The sequence below is a fragment of the Sander vitreus genome, chromosome 16, assembly GCF_031162955.1.
Source record: "Sander vitreus isolate 19-12246 chromosome 16, sanVit1, whole genome shotgun sequence".
In the NCBI taxonomy this organism is placed as follows: Eukaryota; Metazoa; Chordata; class Actinopteri; order Perciformes; family Percidae; genus Sander; species Sander vitreus.
This window is the reverse complement of record NC_135870.1, coordinates 19,195,579-19,213,492: the sequence shown is the minus strand read 5'-3', so window position 1 is coordinate 19,213,492 and position 17,914 is coordinate 19,195,579. Positions and strand designations below refer to the sequence as shown.

General features: G+C 40.8%; 1 protein-coding gene across 2 annotated transcripts in view; it reads right to left on the bottom strand.

Moving 5' to 3' along the window:
• The window catches only part of plppr1 (phospholipid phosphatase related 1), a 62,630-nt gene extending 46,572 nt beyond the window's left edge, over positions 1-16,058 (bottom strand). For both annotated transcript variants that reach the window (XM_078271349.1, XM_078271348.1), the window contains exon 1: positions 15,911-16,058. The gene's annotated coding sequence lies outside the window, so the exon portion shown is untranslated. The remainder of the gene's footprint in view (positions 1-15,910) is intronic.
• Positions 16,059-17,914: the final 1,856 nt, after the last annotated feature.

Here is a 17,914-nt window from a genome sequence, read left to right as displayed (position 1 = left end):
GTCTAATCAGTCCCTAAGTGCCTGTCCCATCACATTTAACACTAAATCCAGGCTATTCATCCTGACATTAGATATGAAAACAATATGACCCTCAGTCTCTTGGCTCTCACATCTCTTCACACGGCAAAAAAAAAGTCTGCATGGTGTGTGTAAATGACACAAATCAGCACTTGCCCTCCTGCCATGTGGTTCTTAAACATGAACACCTGTGCATGTGTGACTTCAGGTGATAGATCTGCAAAAATAACACTTAATCTTATTAACCTGCAAAAGATCAGTGCAAAAATCTAATTCCTGTCATCTGCAGAGCCGGTAGAGACTCACTCGTCTGTTCACGGCCACTTCAGCAGGGTGGATAGGTGTCAGGCGAGGTTGAACTGAGGTTTTCCAGTTGATGGATAGTCTCACACTTCACTAAAACTGCAAACACCCACATTAAAAGTCTTACATGCCATGTAAATTGAATTGCTTTCAGTAAATCCATGGAAAAAAAAATCTGCTAGACATCTGCGCGATCCGTCTCAGTGCACATTTACAGTGTAATTGGCCTACAGTGACTCAGTGACTTTTATAGATTATGGCAGGTGGGGAGGCATCAACTACAGAGAGGAAAATAGTCATGTCTGTAATGTGGTTAAAAAGCCCCGCTGGAATTACCATAATAATCACATTTACACCATTATACTTATGTGGCGGTTTTTGAAATGTCCTCTACTACCACCAACAGGAGGTAAATTATTCATCATTTTTGCAGCTTGCTCCACTGAACCATGTCTTTAATCAAGCCAGTCAATCGGAAACAGTTCATGTTAGCTAACTGTGATTTTTTTATCTCAGTGGAAAATTTAATTTGTTTAAGTTTTTCCCTAATCTACAGCATTGTTCCCTCACTGAATAAACTGCAGTAGGGAGCATAAGATCATAACTGCAGTGAAAAACAAGTGGTGGGGCTCACTGGTTAAGTCACAATGTGATACAATATGATATGATGCAACAATGATAACGTGCAGCACAGCCTATGATGCAGAATGTATCACAAGGCAAATACCTGGGATCATTTGAAAATGAAAATATAAAGGATTCTCTTAAAAAGCAGAAATCAGTTATATACATATTTAAAAAGTTGTAGTACTTTCACAGCTAGTCTAACGTCTATAACGACGTTCCATTTCCGGGATTGCTCTGGTGCCGCAAATTCCGCCGGATTTCACTCTTTTCGGCTGGATGTCCATTACCTTCCGCTTTTTTGTGTTGTAATTTTAAACTCCGGTCAATTTCTGAGGACTATGAAGCTATTGCATAGTTTCTGTCTACCCCATGAGGAATTCTAAGTAATTACAACAACACTGTCGGCGCATCCACACGATACAAGCCTTATGTGATCGCACAGATAGTCATAATTAGCTTTGTAGCAACTAATTTGGCAATGGCTTGAACGGACGTTCATTAATATCCAAAAGTTACGCACTAAAGCTTTAACTGCTCCTCAGATCTCTGCAGGGTAAATCCAGACAGCTAGCTAGACTATCTGTCCAATCTGAGTTTTCTGTTGCACAAGTATAACAACTTTTGAACATGCACATGTTCCACCAAAACAAGTTCCTTCCCGAGGCTATTTTGCAGCGACACCGTGGCTCCATCCGGCGCCCAAGAACGATTGTGATTCGTTTAAAGAAATGCCAATAAACCGGAGCACGTTTTTCCTCCCATCCCGCAATGCTGTGTGGACTAGCCAGACCCTCCTCCGCAGCGCTGTGGAGGAAGCTCTGGCAATGCGTGACTAGTTCACAGCTGACCTGTTCCGTACGGTTCAAACTAACTTCTGCATTTGCCCATTGGGTTCAGATTGTTTAGGCTGGAGTCAGATCTGTAAAACTGAGTTTCGCAACAAAGAATTAAGCAAAGGCACCACTTTACATCTTGTGCTTACCAGAGATGTTCTCATAAGTTTTTGGGAAATAAGTCATTCAGCACAAAACAAATCATAAAAAATGACTAATCGGCTAAAGAATTCTTAATCGTCTAAGACCAAAACGGCCGATTAGTCGACTAATCGACTAGGGGGCAGCCCTACTGTGTTTGGGTCACACCTGTGTCCGTAACAGCAGGTTGAAGTGATGTAAAACTAATTGAAATATGAATTAGGGTTGAATGATTTTGGAAAATAATCTAATTGCGATCTTTTTAACCAATATTGCGATTGCGATTTAAAATGCGATAATTTTTTTAACTCTTTTATCTGCTGTATTATTCAACAAAGACAAACAATACATCAATGTATGACCAACACAATATTAGATATATTAAACATAAACTGTTCTTTACTGTAGGCCAGGTCTGTATGTTATTATGAAATTAGGTGATGCATGAATTAATATGAATTACATTATTTTACTACTACTATAACTACTTTAATCACAGTGACTGCTTTGTTGAATGTCCAGCCTTGTAAACATGTAATAATTACCATGACAAAAACAAATCACTGACAAATAAGCCTGGTGTTAACATGAATATGAAAGTCAGCAACAAATCACACAAACTAAAGTGCAGATTGCAGAAATGCACGTTTTAAACCTTGTCTGTAAACTTTACTGGACAGTCTTTAAATATGTAACGTTATATGTGCTCAACAAATATGGCATGCCAGCCATAGTGATCCTACGGCTTGCCCCCCTCAGTTGTAGCAGCGAAAAACTCCTGTTTTCAGCTCCACTGCAACTCTCTGTTAACATTTTTTTTGTGTAGCTCCAGTATGGCGACCTAGCTAAAGTATGTGTGGGAGGGCATGTTGTACCGCTTATCCAGTGTATTTATCAAAGCTGTGAGCCCAGGCTTGGTCACCGTACTGAGGTCCATCATATCTTTTGCGTAAATTGCTTGATTAGTCCATATTGACGACGTTTCACTTCCGGGATTGCTCCAGTTCTGCTGGAAATTCCGCCAGATGTCCCTCATTTCGGCCAGATGTTCGTTACCTACCGCTTTCTTTGCGTTGGAATTTTAAACTCTGGTCGATTTCTGAGGACTATGGTTAACTGCTCCTCAGATCTCTGTAGGGTAAATTAAGACAGCTAGCTAGACTATCCAATCTGAGTTTTCTCTTGCACTAAAACAACTTTTGAACATACACATGTTCCACTAAATAAGTTCCTTCTCGAGTTTTTTTTTATAGAGGCACCATTGCTTCGTCCGGTGCTTAGCGCATCCCAAGACAACTGTGATTGGTTAAAGAAATGCCAATAAACCAGAGCACATTTTTCTCCCATCCCGGAATGCTGTGCGGACTCGCCAGACCCTCCTCCACAGCACTGTGAATGAAGGTCTGGCAATGCGAGACTACTGCTTGAGTAATTTCCACTTTCTGTTCTAAAGTATGTTCACGTGGAGTTCAGTGTTGGGAGTAACGGCGTTTAAGTATAACGGCGTTACTAACGCTGTTATTTTTTCAGTAACGGAGTAATCTAATGAATTACTTTTCCCATCGTTGCAACGCCGTTATCGTTACTGAGAATGTAAAGTGGCGCGTTACTACAATTTGGTTGAATGAGGTAGGCTTTGGCTACACATCAGCTGCCTGGAGAGAGCAGGGGTGGGGATGATGACACCGTTGCAAATGTGATGATGATTGGCTGGGCGGGTGGATGCCCTGCTCACGCTGCACGCTCTGACTACCACTAAACACAAGACAGCGACAATGGCGACGAACCAGGGAAATTCAAAGGTAGCGTTCTCGAACTGGAAGTACCGGCACTACTTCTTGCTCATTAAAATTAAAGGCAAACATGTTTATGTAACATGCACGCTATGCCCAGGAAAAAAGACTTTATCCACGTCTGCCTCAAGCAACTCGAATCTTATGAAGCACCTCACATCAACACATGCTAACACGACACTTGTTGCTGCTGCTAACTCAACCACAAGCCCAAATGCAGCTAGCTTGAGCTCCAGCGAAGGAGACGGAGCCACTCTGTTAAAACAAGCAACGCTCGATTTTTCGGGTCAGCAACAGGTGACCAAGGCCGAGCTGAACACATTGATTGCAAGGATGTTATAGAACGTAATAGCGTTATAGAACATAAAAAAATAACGTCACAGTTACTTTGCTGAGTAACTAATTACTTTTACAATGTGGTCACTGAGTTACTAACTCAATTACTTTTTGGGAGAAGTAATTTGGAACTGTAACTAATTACTTTTTTAAAGTAAGATGACCAACACTGGTGGAGTTACGATTCTTGTATCGAAGTCTGTTCCCCAGTCGAGATCTGTTTACGTTCGCGTGTCACGTGACCAGAGTTTAATCACAGCCTTTGCGGTTAGAAAATCTCAATTTAACATATCACGATTAATCGTTCAGCCCTAATATGAATGTACTACCAAAGAGGTCTATTGTAGTGCAATGACAACATACAGTAATGTATGAATGCAAGAATACATGCTCAATCTCAAGTTGTATGTTTTATTTTGTAGACTAGAAATGCCTATGAAGGAGAACTTGTGATTTGCTTAATACAATTGGCAGGTATTGTCTTTTTGATGCTCAAAGTGGCTACAAAACAAATCTTTTGAGACATGTGCTCTATTTTTGAAAAAAACCTGTGCAGTCTATGCTTTTATTTTGCCTCATTCTGTGGGCAATGCTGCAGATGGAATAGACAAGAACAAACTGGCAATTTGACAGTTGGGCTGCAAGCTTGATGAATTTAACTGGGGGCTCTGTGACAGATGATTTGAATCAGAACATTTAAGGGGGGCGCGCACTCGATGTCAAAGAGTTTACATTCAACAGCCTTGCAGCTCTAAAGAGAGTCACAGCGCTGAACAATTGGACCTAAGTCTAGGTAAATTCCTAACATGTTTTCTCTTTTTCTCTCGCCTCGGGACATCAAAAGATGTTCCAAAGATCACAACCAAGGAGCATTTTTTTTCCAAGTTCAAGAGCCAGTTAATTACAGTCGGAGGAAAGGTGATCAGATCCTCTTCCCAGAGGCGAGCTCATCAAACGAGCAGCCTACAGGCCTTGTCAGGATTCATCAGTCTCTCCTCTCCACTCAGCCAGCATGTGATGACTTTGTCTAGACCCGACTGCTCTCCCCTCAGAGACGACAAGAGCTGACTGTGAAATATTGAGCCCAAAAATATCATCTGATTGACCATCTCCTGGTCTCCAGCGGAGTTGCTCTGGCTGACTGTGACGACCGCCTGAATATGACTCAACTCTCGCAATGACAGAGTTGGTGATAGAGTGGGGGAAATATCACCTTCAGTTATCACTGCCAGCATGCTGGGCCTTTGCCCGTCTCTCCTTCTGTACGTGAGCGAAGGAGGTTATGGACCTTTTTCACAGCAGAAATTTTGACTTGTCATAGTAGGAAAAGCACAGCTGAAATTGATAACCTTAAGTGTCCCAGTAAGCTATTTCAGTGAGTCAGCATGCACAAAACCAGGGCCTCTCCTAAGTGGAATGCAGCCATCATTAATGGTTTTGAATACACCTGTGCTTTTCCTACTATGACATGTCAACATGTCTGCCGTGAAAAAGGTCTATTCAACTCCTACAACGCCAGAATTGTAAAGCTGCACTGACTACTTCAAAACATAGTTGTAAGAATATTTTGGGGGTTTGGCCTGTTGGTTGGACATAACAAGCAACAGTGTCACCCAGGTGGGCTCTAGGAAATGTCTTTCATTTTTTATATTTTCTAGATTAATTGATTAAACAGTTAATCAAAACAGTGATCTATAAATTGGATTGCAGATGACCAATTAGATACAGCTTTTGCAAAAAATACGGCTATTTGCTTTCTTGCTGAGAGTTAGATGACAAGATTGATACCAGTCTCGTATCTTTAGGATAAATGTGAAGCTACAGCCAGCAGCCTGTTAGCTTGGCACAACGAGTGGAAACAGGGGGAAACAGCTAGCCTGTCTCACTCCGAAAGTTAGTAACTCCAAAGCTTTTTAATTAACACATTATATCTCCTATGTTTGGAGTCTTGCTGTCACCTTGAAGTTACCAGGCAACCATCTGTTCTGCATCTGTGTTGTTTTTACAATAAATTAGATGAAACATGTTAATTAGTGATTTTAAGAGATGCTGGTAGGTGGATTCTGTTACCTTCAGATGGAGCCAGGCCAGCATTTTCCTCCTGTTTCCAGTCTTAATGCTAGGCTAAACTAGCTGACAGCTAGTTGTAGGATTATGTTTAATGGATAAACATGAGTAAACTGAAAGGGCGCTCGGTGAGCGCAGACCTCTGCCAAGGCCTGCCCTATCTCACAACGTTAATGCTGTGTGAATTTTCCAAGTCTGGAACAAATTCTTCCGATTATTTCCACACCATGTGAATGCGGCACAAACGCCCAATCTTGCAATGTTAACAAAAGTGAAAAAGAATTTGCGTATCCGCCCGCGCTCCAAAATGTAATGGGTTCTCCCTTGGCCCATGCAACACCCTTCCACCAAGTTTCATAAAAATCAGGCTAGTAGTTGTTTTTTTCGTAATCCTGCTGACAAACAAACACACAATCCGAGCCGAAAACATAACCTCCTTGTCGAAATAAAAAAAAATTAAGGTGGTATCAATCTTCTCATCTAAGTCTCTGAGAGAAAGCAAATAAGCATATTTCCCTTGTGTGAACTTTCACGCGAAATGATTCATCTGTTATTTTTTATAAATGATAATGCCATAAATGACTGCATGGCCAACCTTAGTCTTTACATTTTGACTCGGCTTTACAGACCTGTGATGTACATATGTATAAAACCACATTAATATAACAGTAATATTACTTTGCTGCTTTCCATAGGTTGACGTATGGACGTTTATCATAATAAATTATGTTGAGGTATTGAATTGCTATGCACAGTCACAGCAACCTAATTTAGGCCATTTTGACTTCTTTTTTTTTGTTTGTTTTTTGCATGAAAACCAAGGAACATTTGTTTTTTGCTGGGAAATATGCCAACTCAGCATGCCAGACTGTGTCCAAACCTACACTACACTGTTGGGGTGTTTCATTTGACTACAGACAATGTTTCTGGATGCTGAACATGCTCCTGCTGTCACCAAAAAGTTATTTTCCCATTTATTATACAACCCTCATAGAGCATAAATCACCTTCTCCCTGAAATCATAACTGAGGAAAAGGTTTATGGAACAACAAGGTGTAAAGATCTCATTTACAATTCTTCATCTGCTCACTGCACTGCTGTGTGCACACACACACACACACACACACACACACACACACACACACACACACTCGCTCTCTCACACAGACACAGAGCTGTCCCATGGCTGCCACTCTTGCCAATGGAGCATATTTGTTGCTATAGTCAGTTTGCATACTTCCTTTGTGGCTTTCTTAAAAAGTGGGAAACAATTTTTCTGTAGAAAACAATAATAATGGGTTTTCTCGCAAAGCATTTGTTTACAAATCAGTACAACTTCTGACAATGCACATACAGTTTCCACATTCGCAATGCTTCTTTAAACAATATCATTCCAAACGGTATCAGGCTGTGATGAAGTCACTCTATCATCTATAGAGGTGTGTGTTAACATAAAATAACATTTTACGTCTTTCCTCTCCTATCTCCCCTCACAGCTTAACATCAGACAGGACAGTGACTCACAGTGGATAGAGCGTAAGGAGAGTAAGAAACAGAAAAGACAGGAGAAAGACAAACAGAGGAGGTAAAAAAGATGAAGTGATGCATAAATCATGTTAAAGAAGGTGGTTCATTTGGGGGAGAAGAACTTTTGCAACCTCTTCTGGGACATGCTGCTGTCATTTTCAGCATGAATTAGAGGCAAAGTAATACTGTAATATTGTCTCTCTTCTAACTGGCAGCCAGAGTTCTTGGCACTTCACATATCACACCTACCATATGCACATATGGAAAGTTATTTTTAGGGTTCATATACAGTATATCACATTTTCAAACTGAAGCTACTGTAGCTTATAATTAATTTTCAAACACAAATAAGAATCAGTTACCAGTGCAATCTCCCCCTTGCAATATGTTACAAATGCATGATCCGTTTTCACCATAAATTTGTGCTTAAAAATGTATCAGAATGCAGGAAATTAAGTCTTTGACTGTCAAAATGTTCTGGGGGAGGACTCCCAGACCCCAACTTCATATGTGTTCCCCCAAAGGCCCATTCTGAGCAAGGAAAAACCCTGAGATGGTGCAGCAGCAAAGCACCCATTCATTCCCACAGAGAAGCAAGCCTTCCAATTGGACACGCATTCCAACATATTGCCAGTGTTTGGGTGTGGGAAGCCAGTGAGGGATCATGTCCTTGTAGCAGTAAGATTAGAAAGAAAATCTAAGTTGATGCAGCAGAACCAGAGATATCGTCTTTTTTTTAAATAATTCTTTCTTGTCATAACACACCCATATCTCCGACTTAAGTGTTAGCGACCGAGTTGCAATATGGGTAATGTTGGCACCAGGTTTATACAAGGAAGAATGTGTAAGGAAAATAAAGACAATATTTCTGGTTATGCCGCATCGATAATCGTTTCATTCCTTTTTTTTTTTCTTTTTTTTTTTTTTTTTTTTTTATTGTCAATCGTGACAATAAGTCGTAATGTTACAGGAGCGCAATGCTGAATCAGTGGTAGGCCTATATATTTTTAAAGTTCTCCGGGAACCCTGTTTTGTTTTTTTAAACATACATGTTCCAAACTTGCTGTGTGTCTTTAATACATGTTAAGTGGTTGTTTCTTACAATAACGTTGAAAACAAATGCTAACCACGATGAAGATTAGTATCACTTGATGCTGTGGGAATCACTTTTTTGTCTTTCTGACAAAAAGCTTAGCTGGAAAATCTGCACAACGCCTTGCAACGATATAGGGTGGAGGACACATGAATGTCAGAATGTTGAGATCAGAAACAGAACAAACTTCACAGTAGAAGATCAGGAATTTCTCAAACTAAGAAGAAAAGAACCATTCCTTGAGAGAGAACGTTACAGTGCATGAGAAAGAGAAGCAAGACATGGAAAAAGCAGCAGAGAAGAGCTGAAGAGATTGTTTTCAGATGCTGCTAATCATGCATACTGTCTCAAAAGTCTTCAAACACATTTCTGTATTTTCACACATCAAAGGTTTGCCTCAGCTGCCGGCCTGAGTTTCACTCTCATGTCTTTTTTTTTTTTTTTTGATTAAAGGAAAAATGAATAGGATTTGTTGGTTGCGGTGTGTAAACATTCAAACTCCTCCCTGGCTCAACAAGGGTTACGGTGCTCGCCAGCGGGGAAAGCCAGCCCCAGATTGACTCTCGTTTTGGAACGAGCTTTGTCCGCTTGGCGTTATATTTTCGTTTTGTCTGGCGTTTTCGTATCTTCACATACATTTGGGTATCTGGAGTGCCTACCAACACACAAACTGTGGGTCAGTTGTTTTTTTTTGGGCTGCTTCAACAAGCCATTCATATTTTGCTCCCTTTCCTATGTCATATGCAGACTCAGAATATAACGCCCTCCATCTGAGTATCTCCATATTATGCACCCTCATTTTTTCACAAGCCAATCAGAGCAGACTGTGCTTTTCTGGAGGGGGGCTTAAACAGGCAGGCGGTTAAATGGAGCGTTTCAGGCAGAGGTTGAGTACCGGCAAATTCAGACCATCAGTATGAGAAAATGAATGTGATTTCTGAACATTAGAGCATGTAAACATGTTCGAGTAGAAACCCAAAATACAACTATGAACCTGAAAATGACCATGATATGTCTCCTTTGGGCAAAGTGGTATTTGTATCTAAAGCGGATATGACTTGTATCATTTTAGCTCAACACTACAGCCTTCATATTTTTTGCCTCGATGTCATACTATCTGTCTGCTCGACTAAACAAAAGAAATGGTCAAATTTCATAATCACCTATCATCACTATTCATTATTCTGCTATTAAATAAACAGTGCAGTGATACTAGCCTGGAAACTAGACGGATCTGCCAGCTCATGTTTCATTTGCATCTACTTTATCGACTTCTTATTGATTCTTCATAGGGACGCTTTATAATATAATATTCTATTTATTCTAAATTCAATTCTATACATTCATATTTCAACTCAAGAGTGCTGGTTCACCTAATGCAGTGAATTAATGCTTGAGGAATGGTGGTTGCTACTTTGCATCCCAACAAATGCCAATAAACAACTGCAAGTGCTTCAGGTACATTTTCATATGTATGAGTGTAAATTCTTAAGTTGGGAAAATGCATTTCCACAAGTCCTCCAGGCTTTGTGTGTGTGTGTGTGTGTGTGTGTGTGTGTGTGTGTGTGTGTGTGTGTGTGTGTGTTTTCACGTGTGTTGAATGCTGAATGATGCTGTGCAAGTTTTGTGTCATGCTGCCTTGTAACATCTCCAGATTTCTGTCTATATTTAGATCAAACAAGTTCTTGATCTCTGAGTGTTCAGCTATTTTTCAGCCCAATAACAACCAGGAGAACCATCACAGCACCGTCCTCATAAAGAAGTCTTTCCCTTCTGAGATTTCTCAATATTTCTACAATGTCATGCTAGTGCCGCGTCTCATTAGCATCATTCACAAGTACATCTGTGTTTGTACTTTAGTTGGTGTAATGTGTCGTGTAAATATATGGAAACCTCTTATCACTTTATGCTTCTAAAAGATGCACAAATCTTCTTGTTAGTGCAGCTTTTTGGACATTGAACATCTAACTAAAGCATACTGCTGCAAATATGACCACCGCTAAACGATTGCCGACACCTTAACAAACCCCTTAGTCATCACAAAAACTAAGTTCTGAAATCAACAATTGACACTGAAAAGCTGAAAAGATGAATAGTAATCTCATGAAGCCATCTAGTCACTAAATCATGAGGAGATTATTTAGGCAAGACAATTATTTTTGTCAAAAAATGACTTAGGCTATTATTTTAGGAAGGTGACGTTATACTTCTGTACTTTTCCTGAAGTAAGGTTTTGAATGAAGGTGTAAATAAAGGATCTGTGTACTGCAGTCTGTGTTTATTGGCCTCAAACAACCAACTGTGTAAGTGTATCAACTGTGACAAGTCAGACTCTGACTTATCTCAGATTCTCTTGTTATAAGCCTCTCCTCCTTCCTCTCACCTCTCTACATAGAGATATAGATTCATAAAGCAATGTTTTGCTCAAGTTTGAACTATTTCAACTCACACGGATGCATCTTTGCTTCTTATCTTGTCTTTTCATTGACTTTGTATACAATATATATTATATAAATAGGATGTGTCACATCTTAAAGGTCCAGTGTGTAACGTGTTTAGTTATTCATTATCAAAATCTGTGTTGCCCATTCACAAACGTGTCCTTTTTCATGAATATTTACCACCACCATCAATTCCAAGTATTCCTTTGGGCTTGAAATTTTACATTTGCATTCGCATGAACTGTTGTAGACGCTCCATATTCATGCGCCATCTTGAAATATGTTAGCCGGTAAGGGACATACAGGACATACTGCTCCGCCTTTCGCGTTTTCGCTGTCACATGATAAACTCACAGGTGCTGCTAATATAATGCTGCTAATGGGTATCGTAGCTTCCCGGCCCCAGCAAGTTTGAAGAAGGAAACATGGAGGACCACACGTATTCAAAATCCAAATTTCAGGAACAGGAGTCTTCTTCTTCGCCCAGAAAAAGAAAAAGGGTATTGAAAAGAGCAAGAGACCGGCTTTTTGAAGCGTGAAGGCAACCATAGCTGTAATACGTACTTGTGTGGTGCGAGAGAGTTGATTACCATATATGATCGCAACGCAAGATGGGAGAAATTCCTACACATTGGACCTTTACATTTGCTTTGAGAACACTACTGTAGAAGACAAATGACTTCCCTCTCACTTCTTCTGTTGCTTATCAGTGTGATCACCACCTACGTGTCCAGAATAGCTCAGAGGGTCCAGCAAAGCTAAGGGTTTTTATGTTCAATAAAAAAAGTGTATTATACATTAATTCAAGTTGCTGCAACATCTGTTAATGAGGTCACATATGTATTAAAAAACAAACTCTACTATGCAACACTGAAAACCAGTGAATAACAATCAACACATCATATTTCTCTTCACCTAACTGTGGTGGTTTACATTTGTAAATTAAACTTCAGGTCTGTTTTCAGTGTATACCCAAATAAGTAATTTAGCAATCTCAAATTCCTCCCTAATATCATCAGTTACCATGTATAAAGAATCACACCCGGGGCTCTCAGTCAGCAGGGACATTTGGCTGCAATGTCAAGTATTTCTCCATTAGCTCCCATTCCCATTCAAACTAATTATATACATGAGTCTGGGCTGAGAAGCTTGAGCTGCATTCTGGCATGCTACAAATACTGGGTGTGTTTGTGTACTGGCGCCAACAACATACCACTTTTCCATCAAATGAATCAAGCATCCTTGTAAATATAGATGTTTAGCCACATTAGCTGCCACTTTATTGTCCGGCTTCTGGCAAACCAAACAAAAATATTCATCATCAAGTGTTGCCAGTGTTCCCATTCTTCCTGCTCCTCTCTGACACCATATCACCTGTATGTATCAGCCTCTTTATAGATAAAGGGAGGGCCACTCAGTCTCCAGAGGCAGGCCTTATCTCACCTCAGGGCTAAGCATTCCCCGGAGACATCATAGTGGCCAATCAGGACACCCCCGCTGCTCTAATAACACTGCCCCCACATCTTGTGGTAATCAAATACCTGCTATGGAGCGTGGAAAGGGTTTATGTGTGTGTGGCAGCCTGTATTTTTTTGGGTGTGCATGTGATCAATAGCCAGTCTCTGGTGTGGGAGTGGAGGAGGAGTTAGATATCAGACATGAGTTCAGAGGTCAGCGCTTCCTGCAGCCTCACTACTATATGTCCTCCTGACGTTTGCTTTTTTTAACAACATAAGGCATTGGCTGGTGTCTCCCTGCAGTCAACAAATTACGGAAAATCACCTCGTCACTATTATGATTTTTCTCTGCTGTATGCTGCACTAAACCAGCTTTGTGTGCTCCAAAAGGCAGCGAGAAATAACTGAAACATTTTATTGTAAATAGCCAGAAGTGATATGCGTTTTTGTGCATCCCTGAGCACTCTCACTGCTGTTGAGGAGGCATGTTACATTTCATTTCACGCAATGTGAAGAGGTGATCATACACTAGAGCTGAATTTCATTTTGACAAATCGCACGGGAAGCTTTACTCTGTTGCAGGCAACCCTCTCGTCATCCTTCACTTAGATATTCCAGATGATAACACAAGCATGTTGCGCAGCTTTATTCTAAAAGCTGGGCTTGCAGGGCTAAATGTGTCAAAGTAATGGCCCATTTTTGAAAACAAAACTACAACATAAAATATTCATTGACGTTTTTCCAGCACCAAAATAGAGAAATAAATCAAAACTAACCCAAATGTTAGGGGGAAAAATGGGACAAAGAACAGTTATTTTAAACTGGTAAATGGAGCCAGTTCACACCAAAGAAGGTGATGGTGACTGCCGTAGCCCTAGAAAGTGTTTCACCACAATTACTACTACAATAACTTAATATCCAAAATGTACCAATTGCACTGTAATAATCCAACATACTAATCATGAGTTTGCACTGACTAATACAAAATGTACTTAATCAACGCAAAACTAAAACTAACAATAATCGAATGACTAAAATGTCACCAAAACTGACACATTGTTGTCTTAACACAGGTGTTCAAATTGTGACATAATAATGATAAATCTGATGAAAAATATATGATGACAATAATGGAACTAATCATGATTAGTTCTATAAGTGTTGACGTTATAAACTAAGACCGCACATCAGAATATGTGATGCTGCTGATGATGTCAAAGGAGAACATCATTACCAGGCATGCTGATGTCATTGTGACCTCAGCCTGTTTTGCAGCCTTATTGGTCAGAAGTGACATAACCTCACACACACACACACACACACACACACACACACACACACACACACACACACACACACACACACACGCGCACCCTACAACAAAACAAGCTTTCTGTATGACTAGTATAGAATGGGACCTATGCACTCCTGTGTGCATACACTTGTATGCAAGATGTATTTGCAAACCTAAAACCTACAGACACACATTAATGCACATTTGTGCCGTTATGTAGAACAGCATGGTGGGTTTATGCCAAGAGGTTTCTTGCGTTCGGCGGGCCCTGCTGACTGCCAAGGGAAGGCTCACCTGATGCCCTGCCACCTGCCATCTGTCTGCTGCTGAATAATACCATTTGCCTGCTGTACTGCAGGGACGAGCATGAATACACCTGTCAAATTTAAACACACACAGCAAAACGCACACAACTCATGTACCTATGCTGCAAATAGTTGGTAGAAGTATGTGCCTCTCTGGGTGGGTGATACTATCTGACTTGCTCAGTGCTCAGCCAAGGGACACAAAAAGGATTCAATTCAGATGCCAACAAGCAGGCAGGCAGTTAGGAAGCATCAAAAGCAATATATCCCCCACCACAGTGAATGTAAGCAGATAGGGAATATTAATAATAATATGAATGCATTTCATTTACATAGAGCTTTTTACAACTTAACAGAATAAAAAAAAAAAAAAAAAGGAATCCACACTAAAAATAGACACACATTAATCAAACATCAAATGCATCTCTAAAAAGGTGAGTTTTGACCTGTGATTTCAACATGGACAGATTGTTTGAGTCGCGGATGTGTTAGGGGAGAGAGTTCCAGAGGAAGGGAGCAGCTATGGAGAAGGCTCTGTCACCCAAGGATACCATCCAATAATAAAAGAGCAAGTGATTAATAATAAGCAGCACTTATTATGATGCAATATTGATTTCTGCTACATCGATGGTCCAGTAACCATTTGGTCACTGGTCTGCTAAGTATTTCAGCTCGTCTGCATTGCCTCTCAAGTCTTCATTTGCAAATAATTAGATTCATTTTGTTGTTATTCATCCCAGGTTTTTAAACTGTATTGTTTGATCACATGCACAGCCGTATATACCACTTACAGTGAAATATATTCCTCATGCGTTTTGACCTTATGTCCAGAATGCAGCTGTATGATGAGGTCATAGAGGACCAAAACAGACATGTATAGCGAAGAAGCCCTTCCTTTACATCAGTAAAGTATGATTGTTATGCATATTCTGTTGGCATTTCCTTTAAGAGCACTATTTGAAGATGAGGTTCAGTTCTCATATTTAAGCTTAGGCCAAGCCTGCACATCCACAGTGCCGTTTTCTGAATATGATGATAGGAGAAGCAATCAGGATAGGATGATGATGACACACACGCTGCACTGAATTAATTACCCTGTACCGTTCAACAAGGCATCTTAACCAGCATGGGATTTCAGTCTTTTCAGTGATCCGAAAAGCATAAAATGCGCCCTGCATGTCTAAAGGGGGGCTTGTTGGGGAGGAATAGCCACCCTGTGATGTTGGGGGGCGGGGAGATGGGCCGAATTTTTCTGGCTGGACTGAAGACACATTTGCTCGGCAACGAAGGCGGTTTTAATGCCATAAAAAAAAAGGGATGCACAGCACTCAGACACATAGGCTACTAACGGAAAAAGGCATATTTGTAAGGGGGTAAATAAGCCCTGGAGCGCGGTCACTGTTGCTGGTAGAGACAGGTGTCTGTCTAAATACCGATATCAATTATTTCACAACCATTAAAACACTGGTCTGCAAACGTTTCCCACGGAACCCGGTCCGTTCACAAACCCCATTTCATTCCGAGTTCTGATTCGCTTTATCTGACGAGACCCCCGCGTTGGGACTTGGTTAAGGTCCGAACTTGCCTCAGCAACAGACAATAGCTGCACACAGTCCCGTTTCCTCTTATTTCTCCCCCCCGCCACAGCATCTGCAGGCATCGCGCACACACTTACCGCGATGGGATGAAGCAATATTCCAGAGAAAAGGCGAATCCATTAAAGATAAGAATGAGGAGAAAAGGGCGAAAGGAAGCCGTGAGCACTCCCACTACTACTAGTACTACTACTCCATCTGCTCAGCAAAGCCGCCGCTCTCGGTTTGTGATGGGGATCACGCAGCGCGTGAGCGCGTGAGAGGATGGATGCTGTGCCCTGTCGGAGGGGGGCGGGGACAAGACGCGTAGCTACTCAGCAGAGCGTATATTATTCTGTGTAGGGACCTTGTGTTACAAGTCGGCTGTCTAGCCCGCATGTTCGCGGCCAGCCTGCTCTATAGACCTCCGGGTCCTATAGGACCTCTCCTTTCGTTATCCCAGGGAGGCTGCTTTGTGTCCTTTCAATCCTGCTTCATATTCATGGAGCTTCACACGTTGACAGTTAAACAGGCTGAATGGTTTGCTGTTGAGGTAGTTTGCTGAAGTTGATATGAGATTCTGAAGATTCAAACTGCTACCATTTTTTTTTTTTTACAGAATGCTGGTAGGGATTTGGTACTACTGTATTCAAATGTGAAAGTGTATTTCGCCAAAAATGTTATTCATCATGTTTTCCATCATAATTTCCGCAGTTAGACAAATATGGAAGAAATAAATAGGCTAGATATGTAAATGTGTTACAGTACTACAATGTACACACATCCAAGTCCAAAAATACAATAGCAAAAATCGCCATGAGGCACAATAATAAAAGAAACTCTAGGATTACTGTTTGCCTCCCAACCTAAAATAAGAAGCATTTAGTGAATGAATGGCACATAGCAAAATAAGCAATATTCTAATAGTAATAACGATTTGACATGACTTTTTTTTTTGTTGATATTTAAAGATATTTGTCCAACTAACAGGGCAGTGACAGCCAAGAGTGATGTTGTAATAGTTGTTAGAAACTAATGTGGAAGAAACTTAAAATGCAGTTCCTCTGATAGCCACTAGATGTTGGCTCCAAGATAGTCGCCTATTAGTATCAGACCATATTGAAATAAGTCAACAAGAAAGAAAAGCACAAAAGTATTCTTCTACAAAGGAAATGTCAGTGCTTAAAAGGTAGTATCAACTTCGTTTAGGGATATTTCGGATATTTTAAAGTGGGGCTGTATTGGATACTTATCTATAGTCAGTGTACCTTGCGTAGATGCTCTCTTCAAAGCCACCAGACTCTTTGACAAAAATTAGATTTTACATCGCAGTACACAGGAGGAGTTGCTGGTCTACCGCTGCCTAGAGCAGTTAGTTAGGGTTTATTATGTAACTTTGGTGCTTTAAAGGGTTAGTTATGATTCACCAAAGTGACAGACTGCACTGAATGTTAACCATTTTACCACACACTCAAGAATTTAAGGCTTATTCCCAGTGAAGCTAGCCAACTGCCATCTCTGTCGCCCCCTTTACACTATTGAGTTGTTGCTCTACCTTATTGCATAACATATCTCATCTTAAAGTCTAAATCTGCCGTCCCACCTCTGTGACCCGGCTAGTCGTAGCATTAGCACTGTGAATGCACTGCTGCCAAAACTGGGACATGCACATTGAAGTGAAACCAGGGTGCCCATCTCTGCTACAAGAAATTACTGAAGAAACACTGGTGTGTTCAGTGATCTAGATTCAGGGAGCACGCTACATTACACTCTGCGCTCAGGCTCCCCCTCTTCCAATCCTCTGCTTTTTTTTAGCCCACTTTCTCTCACTCCTCCCTTCGTCTCTTATCTGTGGCCTTCGGTCATATTAATCAAACTGAGCAGAAAAACTGTTACTGTAAAATCAAGTAATGTGCAGTCAGCACAAGTTATATTTAACAGTAGTACTGATATGTGGGGTGTTGTACTGGATCTTAAAGGGCGGCAGTGGTAGCCTAGAGGAAGAAAATCCGGCACGACTGGAGGGTTGCGGGGTAGAAAGTCCTAGTTTCTCTTAGAGACTTCGCAGGGGACAATAAACCTGTATCTAAATCACTGACAAGGTA